This window comes from Lepidochelys kempii, chromosome 1, assembly GCF_965140265.1.
Source record: "Lepidochelys kempii isolate rLepKem1 chromosome 1, rLepKem1.hap2, whole genome shotgun sequence".
NCBI lineage: Eukaryota > Metazoa > Chordata > Testudines > Cheloniidae > Lepidochelys > Lepidochelys kempii.
Genome location: NC_133256.1, coordinates 150,308,203 through 150,325,375, shown reverse-complemented (window position 1 = coordinate 150,325,375; position 17,173 = coordinate 150,308,203). Strand labels below are relative to the sequence as shown.

General features: G+C 43.5%; 1 protein-coding gene across 7 annotated transcripts in view; it reads right to left on the bottom strand.

Moving 5' to 3' along the window:
• Positions 1 to 12,960, bottom strand: part of PRRG1 (proline rich and Gla domain 1) — a 49,127-nt gene extending 36,167 nt beyond the window's left edge. For 3 of the 7 annotated variants that reach the window (XM_073358151.1, XM_073358136.1, XM_073358156.1), the window contains exon 1: positions 12,728 to 12,960. The gene's annotated coding sequence lies outside the window, so the exon portion shown is untranslated. Of the gene's footprint in view, positions 1 to 12,095; positions 12,177 to 12,727 lie in introns of all 7 variants that reach the window. The other 4 variants (XM_073358146.1, XM_073358163.1, XM_073358168.1 and 1 more) reach the window with 3 other exon arrangements.
• Positions 12,961 to 17,173: the final 4,213 nt, after the last annotated feature.

The following is a 17,173-nucleotide window of genomic DNA, read 5'->3' as shown; positions in this document are numbered from 1 at the left end:
CTTGTTAGTTCACTATTCTCATCTGGAGTGAGGCAGTAGAATAAATCTTTCTTCCTAAAGAGTCCAGTCTTTTAGGTTCTTTTTCCCTTGGAGTCAACTTAAATCTTCCTTCCTGTGGTCTCTCATTAGTGGCCACAACGATTAGGAAGTTTGACACTGGGTGAAAAGAAAAACACTCAGATCCCTGCAATGGAACATAGTATGGTTAATCCATATATTTAGCTATGGAGGACAGTAACTTTGGTGTACACCAAAATACAATTACTCAGGTAGTTTACCCTTCCTGGAGTCATTGGCCGAAGGATGTCAAACAACTTGTAGATATTTTCCTATACCAACTCAGCTTGGATACCCAAAGCTGTAGTTGTCTCCTAAGTAGGTCTTGGTAGGATTTAAAATTCTCTGGAAGTGGAGACCCACCTGAACCTGAGACCACTGAGTCATCCAAAGAGGACAAGGACAGAATTCCTGGAACTGATGGTATCCCCTGAGGGAAAAGTTAATCTGCCAGCAAGGGCTCATCCAACAGAGGTGGTTCAGGAAGACAAGCAGCATCCTAAATCTGCAGAGGTCTTTCTGAAGGTTGCCACTTTTTGTAAGGTGGACCAATCTTCCCTTCAACTGGGGGCAGAGAGCTAGATCTGTGGGAGCAAGGAACACCCCACAGAGGCCACTGTAAGAGTACAGTATGTGTAGAAAGCCAAGACAGAATCAGCCAGGATGACCTATCCTTGCCATAAGAGCAGCTCCGCTTTCAGTACCAATGTTGTCCTTCAATTGCACATTTGGATGGCTTGCGCAATCTTTCAATGCGGTGACAGAGATGAGTTGCAGGACTCAGAATTGGAGTAGAAGCAAGCCTCTCAATAACCAGTGGGCATTGATGGTGTCCAATCCAGTGAAACCAGGGCAAGGTCAGTACAAGCATCAGAACCACAGTCGATACCATAAATGCGTCCCAAGAGGTTGAAGTCCTGATAGAAGTGTTTGGTACTGAGAAAAGGTCCACTACTAGTGCCAATGAATAAGACCTAGTAGGTCCCCACTCAATGAACCCCTCAGTACAGAGGTCAAAGTGAGTGGGGCACCAGTGCTAGGCCAGCAGGCATATATACTGAGGATGGCATTTGGCTTTTCATCAGTACTGAAGCTGTCAGCACTAGTGATCTCTGTCCCAAAGCAGAAGAGGTCCGGGGGCCCGGAAACACAGGAGGTACCAATGCTATACCTATCTTGTGTCATTGGAGAGTTTGGTACAGACAGAGCAAGTCTGTTGCTGCCACACATGCTGGTGGGATTGTTGGTACCAAAAGTGGCATCATCACAGCAGCATGCACAGGTACCAGACTAGACAGCCATCCCACAGGCAGTTCTGGAGTCAGTAGTATGGTAACAGAATCCTCCTGTCTCTGTACTGGGGAGACATGGTTTGACAGCTTGGCTCTACCCTGAGATCCTGTCCTCAACAAAGAGGAGGATGGTTCTCTCTTCAGTTTCAGATGGCCCTGATCTGTTTTGTGCTTCCTCTTTCGAGGGCTCCCAGGAGATGATGAATGAAACCTTCCCTTTCTTGAGGAAGAATCAGAGTCTAGGGGGTCTGTCCGAAACTCACATACAGGTAGAGGATGCCTGTGGGTGACAGACTGAGTAGTCCAAAGAAGGTCCCAGTGTGAAGTAGGCCTCAGACTGATCCACTATGCTGCTTCAGGCATATTCTTTATATTTAAAGGGACACTACACTTTTATTTAATATGGCTGGAGTTGAGCTGAGTTCTTGGGAAGCCGAGTGGAAAGAGGTCTTGGAGGGAATCCTAACACACAGACATACCTGTTCTGAACTCTAAAACATAACTACATAAATATCTGCATTGGTAATTTATGGAGAGAGAATGCACTATTGAGGGAACGAGATAAAATCTATATTTGAATAGTTGAAAAACATACAAAAAATTAGTTACTATACCTATTATGTGATTAAAATCTATGTGCAAGTAATATAGATCATTTTGTACCTTGGATAATCTTTTGTCTTTCAAATAGTCAGATCTCGGTTTCCTAACAATGAAATGAAAGTTGTACATTTATCCTTAATCCAAATGACTTAATGGCTAATATCAGATACAGACTGGCATATTTGGAGACTGAAAGCTTGTATACAGATGCCTTCACCTAAACTGGAAAATCCCTAAGTGGCTTTGTTTTTTATGTTGGGACTGGGAAGGAGAGAGAACATGAAAAGAGCTACAAGAGGGAAAGAACAATGCAGAAATAATGGATATTCTTTATGCTGTGTGTAGCTTTTTTAACTTTAAGATAGGACAGGTCTTGGGTCTTGATCCTGTGATTTCTTATGTGTGGACAGACTTCTTCCCTTGCAGTGGAATTGCTTTTTGTGGACTGTGCTCAAGTGCTGTCGTCCACCTAGACAGAAGAAACTGCAGGATCAGAGCCTTGGACTGTACTCTAGGAAAAATCATCCAGTGGTAAGTAGGGAGACTTGCAGGATATAGTACACTTTCTGTTGATTGGATGCAAGATAGAAAGGATATTGATACACAACAGAGCCCTCAAACTCTCATCTTAAGGTATTTATCTGTCGTAGATTCAGATTCTGTAGAATGCAAGGCTTCTTTCTTACGGTTTTGAAGGTAACCTACCTAATAAGCAATGATGTAATGTTGTCTTAGACTGAAAAGAGCTCTGAGTGGGTAACGATATCCATTATCTCAGTATAGCATTAACTTCAAACAGTGTTCTTCTTCAAATGGCAGATGTGTGTTCCAGGTTAGTGAACACCCCTGAGTGGGCGTGTATTCTAAGTCAGGTGTGTTTGGACCTAGCACACTAGAGCTAGAGACTATTTTTTCCTGCAGTGGTACCTATCAGGATGGCACATGTACCTGCAGACTCCCTGTGGCCTCTCCCAAGACTATATAGAGTGGTGCCATGCTGATCCTCCCCTCGTTTCCTTCTTCCTGCTAGTTGCCTGAGTTGGAGCTCCCCATCCAGGCTTTTCTCCTCTTGTTTTTTTTCCTGTGCATCACAGTTAATTATTGAGACTCTATTAGCGTAAATAGCAGTTAGAACTTATAGTTTAGTGTGTGTGGTTTTGTCGTCAGTTTAGGTAGTTCTGTAGTTAGTGTCTGGTACTGAGCACACATGTTATGCAGTGTTCCTCTGGTTTCAAACACTGCCCTCTGTATGAGATCTGTCTTCAGTAGTGACCCCCACATGTGCTGCTTATTGTGTCTTGGTAAATCCTTCTCTTTTTGAGTATATTTAGTGTTTCCTTGGTACACACAGAATGACTTACAGCTCGTTCAGTTTAGGGAAATTACCCAGGAAAGGGTAGGAAATAAATTTCTCTCTTGTTTTAAGTACCACACTGAACAAGAGAAATTTGAAAATGAATACTGTCTTAAGTGTTTTGCACTGTCAGCAAGTTAAGACTTGCCTATTTTCCTGCCTTGCCTATTTTCTCCCAGAAACAAGGCACATAGGATAAGATTACTAAGCAAAGTACTTACGGGATTTTTCCAGTCCACTGAAATTAGCAACTGTAAATATTTAAGTGCATGGAATAGCAGTCATGCAAAAGTTAGACATGGGCATTTCGTTTGCTCATCATATAATAAGTACAGAAAGCCTAAACATTTTCTTTTATGTTTTGTCATGTTTGAAAACTGAATTTAAAAAAAGGAAAGGATATGCAAAACTTATAATAGTCAAACAAAAAATAGTCACAACAGATGTTCACAGCGCTTTAAATTCTAAAATAAAACAAAAAAGAGGGATCAGCCATATGAAGAGAAAAAAATCCGAAGCTTTCTAAACAGCTATTTTTTCCCCCCAGATCTAAGTGATGTGGGAGTTTCCATGCATATGTATTTTAAAAATACATATTTTCCCTGTCCATACTAGAGACATTTACTGTGCCAGGTATTGTTTGTTCCAGGTAGAATTTTAACATACACACACAAAAGCACTCCAGTTGATTTACATATGTGGTGAATACTGTTTTGAATAGACTATGCTGCAGACTGAAGTATTCTAGTGCCAATGTGGATGCCGTTTAGATAATATAATTCAACTAATCCTCCCACTATTGTTCCATCATCAGCGATCCCTCGAAGTTCGAGGAGAATTGTCTTCCAAGAAATGATAGTTGGCTATTGCAGGTGCATCTGCAGGTGGCTAATGAAACCAATTTGGGATCCATTCATCTCATCAGCCAGGGCAGATGTTTCCTGGTGGAAGGGGTGGATCAGGATTGTTGAGTTGGGCTGTGTCATGTTCTTACCTCCTTCTCCATTTCTCGGTCTTCGTTGGGTCTCCAAGTGCTGGGACCCTTGCCACAAGGTACTTCTCCATTTTAATCAGTCAAGGGCTTAGTTCATAAGTTCATGTCAACGTTACCCTCAAAGCCAACATGTAGTGCGTCTCTGAAGTGCTTTTTCTGCCCTCCCTTCATCTGTTGGCCATGGCTCAGTTGTGAGAACGTGACTGCTTTGGGAGTCAATTGTCTGGCATTCAAAGAACATGACCAGCCCAACAGAGTTGGTGGCTGATGATCATCGCTTCAATGCTGAAAGCTTTGGCTTGGTACATAATGCAGATGTTGGTGCGTGAGTTAACCCCCTTCACTTGGGAGATCTTGCGGAGGCACCACTGATGATATCTTTCAAGAGCCTTGAGATGCCTACTGTGTGTGACCCAGGTTTTGGTATGTACAGGAGAGCAGGGATGACAATGGCCTGGTACACAAGAAGTTTGGTTTTGCTCTTGATGTCATAATCAAAGACATTTTCTCAAACGTCCGAAAGCTGTACTGCCACATTGGAGGCAGTGCTGAATGTCCTTTTTAATGTCAGCTTTCTATGACAGATAGCTACAGAGGCAGGGGAAGTGCTCAATGTTCACCAGGGTCCCTTTGTTTATCTTGATTGTGGGAGCAGGATCCTGGTAGTTCAGAGCCTGTTGATGAAGCACTTTCGTTTTCTTGGTGTGGTGTGAGAGACTCAGTTGATTGTAGGCCTCAGAGAGGATGTCAACTGTTTTTTGAAAATCTTCTTCTGAGTGGGCGCACAAGGCACAGTTGTCTGCATACTGAAGTTCCATGACTGATTTAATAATAGTCTGTGTCTTGGATAGGAGGCAATTGAGGTTGAACAGCTTGCCCTCCATTCTGTATTGGATATCAAGTCTGGAGAGGAACTCAGTGATGAGGAGAATGACAGCAAGAAAGATGGAGAAGAAGTTTGGAGGGATGACACAACCTTGCTTGACTTCTGTCTTGACTATAAAGGAGTCTGTTTCAGATTCACGGCTGACAACCGTCATGGATATGCTCTTTTGGAGGGGTCGCAGGACAGCAACATATTTTGGCGGGTAGCCAAATTTGATGAGAGTTCTCTGCAGAGCCTCATGGTTGATGGAATCAAATGTTTTCATGAAGTCAATGAGGTCAATATAGAGAGGTTGGTGTTGTTTATGGTACTTTTCCTGAAGTTAGTGAGCAGTGAAGATCATGTTGGTGATACCCTGAGTTGGTCTAAATCTGCATTGTGATTCTTTGAGGATTTCCTCAGCAAGAGGGAGCAGCCTGTTGAGGAGAATTCTGGTGAGGATCTTTCCATATGTGGACAACAGAGAGATTCCTTGATAGTTTCCACAATCTGATTTGTCTCCTTTCTTGAAGGTAGGAATGCCATGATTGTGACTAAGGTCGGCTGTGATTTCTTCTGAATTCCAGTTCTTGAGGATTAGGGCGTGAAGCTGGTGAGCCAGTGCTTCTCCTCCTTCTTTGAAGATTTCAGTGGAAATTCCATCAGGTCCAGATGCCTTATTGTTCTTCATCTGTTTGATGGTTTTTCTTACCTCAAGAAGTGTTGGTGGTTCTAGGATCATCCTGGATGGTATACTGAGGGATTAAGTCAAAGATGCGTTCATCAACATCGAAGTCACGATTCAGTAGATCTTCAAAGTGTTCCTTCCATCATACAGTGACCGATTTGTTATTCCACAGTAGCCTTCTGAAGTTTCCCAGAAGGCACTGCATCTAGTAGTTCTGCATTTAACTGTGGGCTAAGCACCAGCTACTTACCTTATAAATTGAGTTTGGACTCACTGTACAAATGTTACAAAAAATGAATCCATGGTACGCCCATATCTTGAATACCGCATGCAGATGTGGTCGCCCCATCTCAAAAAAGATATACTGGAATTGGAAAAAGTTCAGAAAAGGGCAACAAAAAGGATTAGGGGTATGGAACAGCTTCCGTATGAGATAATAAGATTGGGACTTTTCAGCTTGGAAAAGAGATGACTAAAGGGGGATATGATTGAGGTCTATAAAATCATGACTGGCATGAAGAAAATGAATAAGGAAGTGTTATTTACTCCTTTATAAACAAGAATTAGGGGTCATCAAATGAAATTAATAGGCAGCAGGTTTAAAACAAATAAAAGGAAGTATTTCTTCACACAGCACAGAGTCAACCTGTGGAACTCTTTGCCAGAGGATGTTGTGAAGGCCAAGACTATAACAGGGTTCAAAAAAGAACTAGATAAATTCATGGAGGATAGGTCCATCAACGGCTATTAGCTAGGATGGGCAGGGATGGTGTCCTTAGCATCTGTTTGCCAAAAGCTGGGAATGGGTGACAGGAGATGGATCACTCGATGATTACCTGCTCTGTTCATTCCCTCTCGGGCATCTGGCATTGGCCACTGTTGGAAGACATACTAGGCTAGATGGACCTTTGGATTGACCCAGTATGGCCATTCTTATGTACTTAGCACAGTGGGGCCTGTAGGTACTACCACAATACAATCAACAACTGCCATTGTTTAGAAAAGAGATACCCCAAAAGAGGGGCAAATCTGCAAGAGTGGACTCTAAAACACTTGCGCTTGAACTGCTGAAATACAAGCAGTTCAATTACAGACTTCTGTCCTCTAATACAGAGAGGCTCATTCATTTAAAAAGAGAAGGAAGCTTACTATGGGTTACTGGTATGATGTGTGAAGGTTGAAATGCTAAGAGCATCATCTCTATTTAGACTAATCACCCATTATCCAAAGTCTTCTAGCATTTTGAATTTTGAACTCATGTCTCAACCTGATAAGACTTGATCCCTTTCTTCCAACATGTGTAATAGCTTGGGTGGCTGTGCCAATGAGCCACTTCCATAGCCACAGTCATTTTGGATGGAAAATAACTGACAGCAAACCTTAGTCATTACCATTGTGTCCAAAGGGGTCAACAGTTCTAGCAGGGCTCTGAAAGTACAAAGGTTGGGTGGGGGGGCACACTATTTGAATAACATCTTAAAAATATTTACCTGCCATAGCATGGAGGAAGACTGTACGTTAGGTACCCTCCCACACACACAGTGGACCCTGCTGTCTTCTCTTAGCCCTTAGTCAATAAAGAGAAGTGACCCATTTTGGCTGAAGCTTAACTTGAAAATAAAGTGCCTAGTTGCATGAAGATATGTAATTTGTGTTTGTTTCCAATTTTAGACAGTCAAGTACAATGCTACAAAAAAAAAATCACTACAATTGCAGCAATGGAATCATGTGGCAAGGTTTTTAGATTATTAGAGTGCCAAGGCAATTCTTCCCATTTTTGCATTAAGGTATAGTTTAAATGATTTTTCCATACACCTCCAGCACTAGTGGATAAACCACTGCAGCTACCAAGAAAAAACAGTATCCACTTAACAGAAGAAGAGTCTCCATTTACATTTCACTTCCTTTTGTCTGAAATAATTGTTGTTTAGTACAATACACGTTTTCTCTCTGAATATAAAACATGCAAAGAAACAGCCAATGTAAGGCAAACCATTTAAAGATAAAAATCCAGGCTGCTAGTGTGTCATGGAACTTTTAAAAAAAAAAAAAATCTAATGTACTACTTAAAATTAGCTTTAAAAGATCTGAGTCAGTAAAGTGTTTTACACTCACTGAAGTCACTTGATAAATTTAACCCTGCAGTGAAATTAATTTAATAAGTCATTAAACTGGAAAGTCTGTCTCAAGCACATGGGGAACACACATTTGTGGATACTACTAAAATTATAGTCATGGTTTGAGAAAATTAAATCACAAGTGAAAAGCTGTGGCACCTTAGAGACTAACAAATTTATTAGAGCATAAGCTTTCTCTAAGGTGCCACAAGTACTCCTGTTCTTTTTGCAGATACATACTAACACGGTTGCTACTCTGAAAAGTGAAAAGCTGTTCACAGTGTCTTTGTCACCTAACTTCAGTTTCTGCAAAATTTAAGCTTTCAGTTTAAAAAGTTACCTCTCTAGCCCTATGATTTGCAAAGAAAGTCTCCCAACTGGAAACCAAAAGTAGACTCATGTAGCATTGCCTTACTAAATCTCCAAACAGACTAACAGGGTTACCACCTGTCCACCTCCTCTGTTGTTGAGGCTCACAGTTTTGCCAAGCAACAGCACCGTGAAATTAGCAAGACTAGTCAGTTTCATGGCTGTTATTCAGTAAGGAATGAACAATAGTAAGAACCTCAAGAATTATGTCAATGTCAGCTGTAGCTACGGAAGAGACAGAAGACAGGCACAAGAATTATCCACAAGGACAAAAAAAAAAAAGACTGGGGCAATAGCAGCGACCTCTTTTCCCTATTACTCCTCGCAACAGCCCAGAGTCTTGAGACTGAGGAATAGGGAAAGGGGAAACCAAAAGCTCCCTCTCCCCTTCGGCAAGTAACTAGAAGCAGAGACATCTAGAATCCAAAGGTTGATATGAAAGCTAGAGACTCAGTAGAGTCAGTGAACAGCACCCTGGTAAAAATCCCAGCACCACCCCTTTACCAGCAAGCACTTGGGGAGATGCAAGGAGGCTGAACTTTTCAGCAGGGCTTTCCCTCTAGATCATACTGGTACTTCCCCCAACAAGCCCCATCATATGCCTAGCAGCTAGTGGGTAGACATATATTTTTGAGCAGTGATAACAGTACTATAGTTTTTCAGCCAAAGAGGATCCCTTCTTCAAGTGTTAAGCTGTTTTACTGAGATATGGCGAAGACGATGAAGGTTACAAAAGAGGCAGTTGAAATTTTACCTAAGTTATGGATTTAGAGATAGAATAAAGTAAACATAAGCCGAGACCTGAAATTAGACTATGGAACTCATTGCCACAACACAGAGTCCAAGACCTTAGCAGGGTTTAAAAAAGGATTAGGCATTTCTATATAGAAAACAGGTATATAGAGTTACAACAATAGGAAATAACATCCCACACCCTCCAAACGCATAAAAAATCCTAACAAACCAAGAGTTTGGAAGGGATATGGATCCTCATGCTATAGGGCACAAAGCCAAACTCTAATGGCTGGGGTTAAGAAACTTCCCCTATGACGGTTTATTCCCGGACTGCATGCAGCATGATTTTACTGACATGAGAAAGGTGCACTTGATTCTGACCACTGCTGGAGAAGCTATACTGAAATAGACTGATCACTAGCCTAAAAATGTTACAGGATTTCTGACTAAATAATGTATTGATCACTATTAAAATACTGTCACTTTAACTAGCAATTAATACAGAAAGCTTAAATTTGTTGATTCGGAACTTTTAGAACAATTCACCAAACAAATGTACAACACTTCACACAAATCTGTCTAAGGGCATGGCTACACTGGAGCTGTCCCGCGGCAGCACTTCGAAGTGCGAGTGTGGTCACGCACGAGCACTGGGAGAAAGCTCTCCCAGTGCTCCTGGTAATCCACCTCCAGGAGGGGATTAGCTCTGAGCACTGGGAGCCCGTTTACATTAGCACTTTAAAGCGCTCTGACTTGATTACGTGATTTTTAACCCCCCTGAGCCAGCAAGTTAGAGCGCTATCAAATGTAAGTGTAGCCAAGCCAAAAAACTACCGCAAAACTGCATCATTCAAAAGCAAGTAACAGATTAACAAGACCTCTTTTCCCACCCAAGTACACTAGAGAAGTCTCATTTTATGCCAAAAGTATTTTTCCACAGTTTAGAAAGAGGCAGCATTATTATTATTTGTATAACCATAGTACCTGGAAACCCGAGTCACAGACCAGGTCCCCACTGGTTAGTGGATGTACAAACACAGAACAAAGTCAGTCTCTGCCTGATATTACAAGTGTATATCCAATCGTATTTATAGCTCCATCTAGAATTATAAATACTTTACAAGCTGCACAACAAAAATCATTCTCTACCCTAGAAACAGTCATCCCTACCATGAAATACCACAACTCAACACTACAATAGCTTAAGGCAGGACATAAATGCTTTAAATAAACTAAAAATTCAGTAGGATTTTAGACAGTTAGCATGCAGTTTTCTAAATTCCAATTTGAAAATATGACACATTTTGATTTTATGGGAGGAATTTACAATTTTGATTAGTAACTCAATATTACTGATTGCTACAGCACTACGGAGAATTTGATTATCAGCAGCATCAACAATCAACTACAAAGGGGGAAGGACCAAGCACACCTCAGACATTGAAAAGAGAGTTTTGTTTAACAAGACCCATTAGCACATAGTAAAGGGTAAACAAGGAAATGGCTGGGTATTGTTAGATTAGTTTTGAAAAGGTTAAATAGTTACCAGTGTTTGAACTTGAACAAAAATAGCTGGCAGGGACAGCAAAGTTAGACATTAGGTCATTCAATCCACTCTTTGGCCAGTGCTTTATTGTTCTCTACACCATTTTTTCAAGTAGTTTATTTGGAATTTAAGGAGCAACACTGAAGAACTCGCAGAGATGGCTGTGGGAGGCCAAAGAAAGAGACTGCAGAAACACTAAGCTAGGAGCAGACAGCATCCTGGAAGCCTTGGTTGGATAGTATTTCATTAAGGAGGATGTGATTACGAGCACAAAAAGCAGCAGAGAAGTCAAAAAGAACAGAGTAGAGAATCTGAGATTTAGCAAAGAAAAAGTCAAATCCTTGACAAGTCATATCAACAGAGTGAAGGAAGCAGAAGCCAGACTGCAGGGGGTCAAAACATTCATTACCACCCCCCCAGACCTTTGTACATCTCAATTAATCAAAAGCACCATTTTCAACTGTTGCCTAATTTTCTTGCTTCAAACGCAAACTCCATCCTTATGGATAGAACAAATTCGTAATGTTGCACTCATGTAGTTCCTCTCTCTCAGCTGCTTGTCTCAATCCTTTTGCTCAGCCAGTCTCAATCCTCCAAATAGAGCGTTCAGATGCCAAGACCTAGACCTGGCATGGCCAGCAACAGCCCTGAGCTGCAATTACAAGAAAAGTTCTGCTCAGCTGCTGCCTGAAGCATGCCTAGTGTGGACAAAATCTTCAGGGAATTTAGCTAAAATCTTAGAAGTGTCTACCAAGCATATGTTAACTGCAATTTTTCAAAGGCTTATAACTTGGCCAAATTTGTTTGGTTAACAGGGATGGCTAGAGGCCGATTTCTAACGTAAAGGCCAATTACAAGCCAAATGTCAAGTCCCTGATCCAAAGCATTAGAGTAGCTGAGCTTTCCAAACAAAACCATAGAATTTTTTTAACATGGGCAGAACATATTCTTTCCTAGACTCGTTAAATTAAAAGCAAAACAGTTTTTTAAAAAAATACAACCGGAGGCTGGAACCCAGGATAGAAAATTTCCACCCAAACAGTTAAAGTTCAGCAAGGTTATAAGCAACTGAAAACTGAGTCTTATAATGGGAAGTGCCAGGCAACCTCTACAGCAGGATCCACCCACCATATGTATATCTATATCTACACACACATTACATATACACTTTGAACTTTCCTCATCAATCTCCAGCCACAGTCATTGGGTTTCACTCTTCCCTTAAATTCCCTCTATCTTCCTGATACCCAGCTACCTAAAACTGAATGTAGTACCGAAACTACAGTGACAGACCCAAACACTGAGATCTCCCTTTTAAAAAAACAACAACAACCACCACCACCACCAATCCATAGTTCTGTCAATCAATGGCAGGGCCACCATCCACAAAACAGCTCACAGTTACAAACACCCAACATCAGATGACTATGAGGGTGGGGCCGGGGGGGGGGAGCTGAAAGGATCTTTTTTCTCACCTCCCAAAAGAGACAATTGCTGAACACAGAATGCGAGCAAGAGCAGCTCCCTCCCCCACATCTGTCAGACCCTGCTGCTGCCTGCAAAACAGACACCCCCTTTGTTGATTTTCAGCAGCACAATGGGCCAGAACAGAAATCAGACAAGAAACCCCCGTTATCACTCCCCCGGACAGCCAGCACCGCAAGCTGCCTCCCCCAACACACCATACACAAGGCTCTCTCAACTAAACGCAGTCCCACAGCAAACTTTTCCAACCACCTCACCCCCCAAAAGAGGAGAAGAAACACAGGCAGCGCCAACTCCGAACTTTCGGGGCGGCGGAGGAAGGACTTGGAAGAGTTGCTCTAAGCAAGAAACCACCCCTGGGCACCGCCTGCCAGTCCCCGTACCCTGCCCCCACCCACCCCTGGACACTGCCTGCCACTCCCCCTACCCTGCACCCCCCGGCGCCGCCTGCCACACCCCGTACCCTGCACCCCCGCACCAGTCCCCGTACCCTGCCCCCACCCACACACCACGTGCCTAAGCCCCCATCAGCCCAGCTCACCCCCCGCACACCCCCCAAGTGCACCCGCCCTGGCGGCGCATCCCATCCCGCCCCGGCAGAGGGGCAGCCCCGGGCACAGACCTCGGCGCGCCGCGCTCCTCTCTCCGGTCCGGGAGCGACGCACGATCCACTCCGCCCCCCCCCACCCTCAGCCGCAACCCGGCTCTCGAGACTCCCGGGACGGGCCCCGCTGGCGCTAGCGCTGCCTCTGCGCAAGCGCCGCGGCTCCCCAGCTCCAGCCGGCAGGGGATGAGGCAGCCAGGGCGCTGTGGGCGGGAGCTTCACTGGGAAGGGGCGCCCTGCGCACTGAGGGGCTGGGCTGGGGTGGGCTGACTGACTAGCCTGCCCGCCCTCTCGCCAACTGGAGCGCTGCTCCGCCCCCTGCGCACACTAAACCCTCTTATTCTGGGCCTCAGCCCCCATCTCACCCCTCTAGGGCACTGGTTCCCAAACTTTAACAACCTGTGAACCCTTTTCAGTAAAATGTCACGTCTCTGGAACCCCCTCCTAAAAAGGAATATTTCCAGGGATTTTCTCCTTTACCTGAGTATAAATGAGAAAAGCAATGAGCTTGGAAATATAAAATTTATTTTTATATCATGCTTATTACACACTATTTATTATTAATTAGTGTTTATCATTATAGTATTTTTATTACATCATGAAAATGGCAACACTATTCCAAAGATCTCACTGTCCTAGCTTGTATCACTTTGAAAAAGCCTGTTATAAGACAAGGCTCCTATGTTTCATCAAGGAGTATCAGATGTGAAACAGCCTGAAGGGATTTAAGAAGCCAACTCAAAGAGTTCCTCCTACACAAGCATTCAGGTCTTGAGCAGTCCGGGCACACAACGCACGTTCCAACAAAGCTTAAACTTGTTCTTCCTAATAATTTTAGAAACAATACTAGCTGTCTATATAATTTTAAAAACAGGGGAAAATATCCACCTCCCTTTCCATTTCTTATAAGGAGTCTTGAAGTTTAAATCTCCTCCGTGTGATAGATATGCTTGCTTTGATCTGCTTAGCTCTTGGAAATCCAGGGGCTCCGGCCTGCTGGCCCCGTGCTGCCCGGGGTCCATAGGGACAGCTCTGTCCACCATTAGGGAATTTTTTCCCGAGAACCCCCCGTAACATTTTGCGAACCCCCTGGGGTTCATGAACCCCAGTTTGGGAACCACTGCTCTAGGACCTCCCCGTCTCTTCTCAGGGCAGTTTTTCCCTCAGACTAGAGCCAGCCCCCATCCGCCATTACGGAGAAGGAGTGTTCGCTTTGTGAAAAAGGAGTACTGGTGGCACCTTAGAGATTAACAAATTTTTTTGAGCATAAGCTTTCGTGAGCTATAACTCACTTCATCCGATGCATTCAGAGGAAAATATAGTGGGGAGATTTATATACATAGAGAACAAGAAACAATGGGTGTTACCATACACACTGTAACGAGAGTGATCAGGTAAGGTGAGCTATTACCAGCAGGAGAGCGGGGGAGGGGGGAACCTTTTGTAGTGACAATCAAGGTGGGCCATTTCCAGCAGTTGACAAGAATGTCTGAGGAACAGTGGGGGGAAGAGAAGGGGGGAATAAACATGGGGAAATAGTTTTACTTTGTGTAATGACCCATCCACTCCCATCTTTATTCAAGCCTAAGTTAATTGTATCCAGTTTGCAAATTAATTCCAATTCAGCAGTCTCTCCTTGGAGTCTGTTTTTGAAGTTTTTTTGTTGAAGAATTGCCACTTTTAGGTCTGTAATGGAGTGACAAAGAGATTGAAGTGTTCTCCGACTCGTTTTTGAATGTTATAATTCTTGACATCTGATTTGTGTCCATTTCATAGAATCATAGAATATCAGGGTTGGAAGGGACCTCAGGAAGTCATCTAGTCCAACCCCCTGCTCAAAGCAGGACCAATCCCCAACTAAATCATCCCTGCCAGGGCTTTGTCAAGCCTGACCTTAAAAACTTGTAAGGAAGGAGATTCCACTACCTCCCTAGGTAACGCATTCCAGTGTTTCACCACCCTCCTAGTGAAAAAGTTTTTCCTTTTTATTCTTTTACGTAGAGACTGTCCAGTTTGACCAATGTACATGGCAGAGGGGCATTGCTGGCACATGATGGCATATATCACATTGGTAGATGTGTAGGTGAACGAGCCTCTGATAGTGTGGCTGATGTGATTAGGCCCTATGATGGTGTCCCCTGAATAGATATGTGGACACAGTTGGCAACGGGCTTTGTTGCAAAGATAGGTTCCTGGGTTAGTGGTTCTGTTGTGTGGTGTGTGATTGCTAGTGAGTATTTGCTTCAGGTTGGGGGGCTGTCTGTAAGCAAGGACTGGCCTGTCTCCCAAGATCTGTGATAGTGATGGGTCGTCCTTCAGGATAGGTTGTAGATCGTTGATCATGCGTTGGAGAGGTTTTAGTTGGGGGCTGAAGGGGATGGCTAGTGGCATTCTGTTATTTTCTTTTTTGGGCCTGTCCTGTAGTAGGTGACTTCTGGGTACTCTTCTGGCTCTGTCAATCTGTTTCTTCACTTCAGCAGGTGGGTGTTGTAGTTGTAAGAATGCTTGATAGAGATCTTGTAGGTATTTGTCCCTGTCTGAGGGGTTGGAGCAAATGCAGTTGTATGGTAGAGCTTGTCTGTAGACAATGGATCGTGTGGTGTGATCTGGGTGAAAGCTGGAGGCTTGTAGGTAGGAATAGCGGTCAGTAGGTTTCCGGTATAGGGTAGTGTTTATGTGACCATCGCTTATTAGCACCGTAGTATCCAGGAAGTGGATCTCTTGTGTAGACTGGTCCAGGCTGAGGTTGATGGTAGGATGGAAATTGTTGAAATCATGGTAGAATTCCTCAAGGGCTTCTTTTCCATGGGTCCAGAGGATGAAGATGTCATCAATGTAGCGCAAGTAGAGTAGGGGCATTAGGGGACGAGAGCTGAGGAAGCGTTGTTCTAAGTCAGCCATAAAAATGTTGGCATACTGGGGGGCCATGCGGGTACCCATAGCAGTGCCGCTGATTTGAAGGTATACATTGTCCCCAAATGTGAAATAGTTATAGATGAGGACAAAGTCACAAAGTTCAGCCACCAGGTTTGCCGTGACATTATCGGGGATACAGTTCCTGACGGCTTGTAGTCCATCTTTGTGTGGAATGTTGGTGTAGAGGGCTTCTACATCCATAGTGGCCAGGATGGTGTTTTCGGGAAGATCACCGATGGATTGTAGTTTCCTCAGGAAGTCAGGGGTGTCTCGAAGATAGCTGGGAGTGCTGGTAGCGTAGGGCCTGAGGAGGGAGTCTACATAGCCAGACAATCCTGCTGTCTGGGTGCCAATGCCTGAGATGATGGGGCGTCCAGGATTTCCAGGTTTATGGATCTTGCGTAGCAGATAGAATACCCCAGGTCGGGGTTCCAGTGGTGTGTCTGTGCGGATTTGTTCTTGTGCTTTTTCAGGGAGTTTCTTGAGCAAATGGTGTAGTTTCTTTTAGTAACCCTCAGTGGGAACAGAGGGTAATGGCTTGTAGAAAAAGGTTCATCCTGGCATAATAAGGTGGTTTTGTATTTTACCATTTTTCTGTATGAGTTCATGCAAGAGGGGGTCCAAAAAGATCTGCAGTCTAAAATTGTATGTAACTATAATTTTTAGTCCTTGAAACTTGCAAATGTACATTAGGTCAGTTTTGCTGAGCACTTCTAGCAGTCTTCATTTTTGATGCTATAATTTCGTAAGGGTTTGCAACAGAAGAACAGGCCAGCTCAAAGAGTTGGTTGTGGATAGAAAGTCTTTCACTGTTAGATACTTCTGATCCAAATGCACTGATGTGTGTTGTTCAGTGGTCTATTTGAAATGGATTGAGGGTCTTTGTCCATCTTCTAGTGTAGTGGTTTTCAACCTGTGATCTGCTGATGCCTTGGGGTCCACAGACTATGTCTAAGATTTCCAAAGGGGCCCACACCTCCATTCGAAATTTTTTAGGTGAAAAAACTTTGAAAACCACTGTCCTAGTGAATATGTTTTTTAAAAAATATATAACCTCAGCTGGCAACTTTGCCATCAGACAGGTTGAGGCCTGAATGGTAGGGAGACTGAACTAAGACTGTGTCTACACTAGTACTTTTGTCGGTGAAACTTTTGTCGGCCAAGGATGTGAAAAAACACACCCCGACTGACATACATTTCACTGACAAAAGCGCCAGTGTGGACAGTGCTGTGTCAGCAGGAGATGCTTGCCCTCCAACATAGCTACTGCTGTTTATTTGGGGTGGTTTAATTATGCCGACAGGAGAGCTCTCTCCCATCAGCAGGCACAGAGCAGCTACGTGGGAGACCTTATAGCTGCGCAGCTGCAGCAGTACAGCTGTGCCACTGTAAGGTATGTTGTGTAGACATAATTTTAACTTATCTCCCTCCAGACTTAATAAACACTCTTAAACAGGGGTGAAGCACCCTGACAGAGTGCAGTGTGCTGGAAGTTTACATTGCTACTGCTTGTGCTACAGTTTCAGTTGTTCAGTGGATTATGATTTC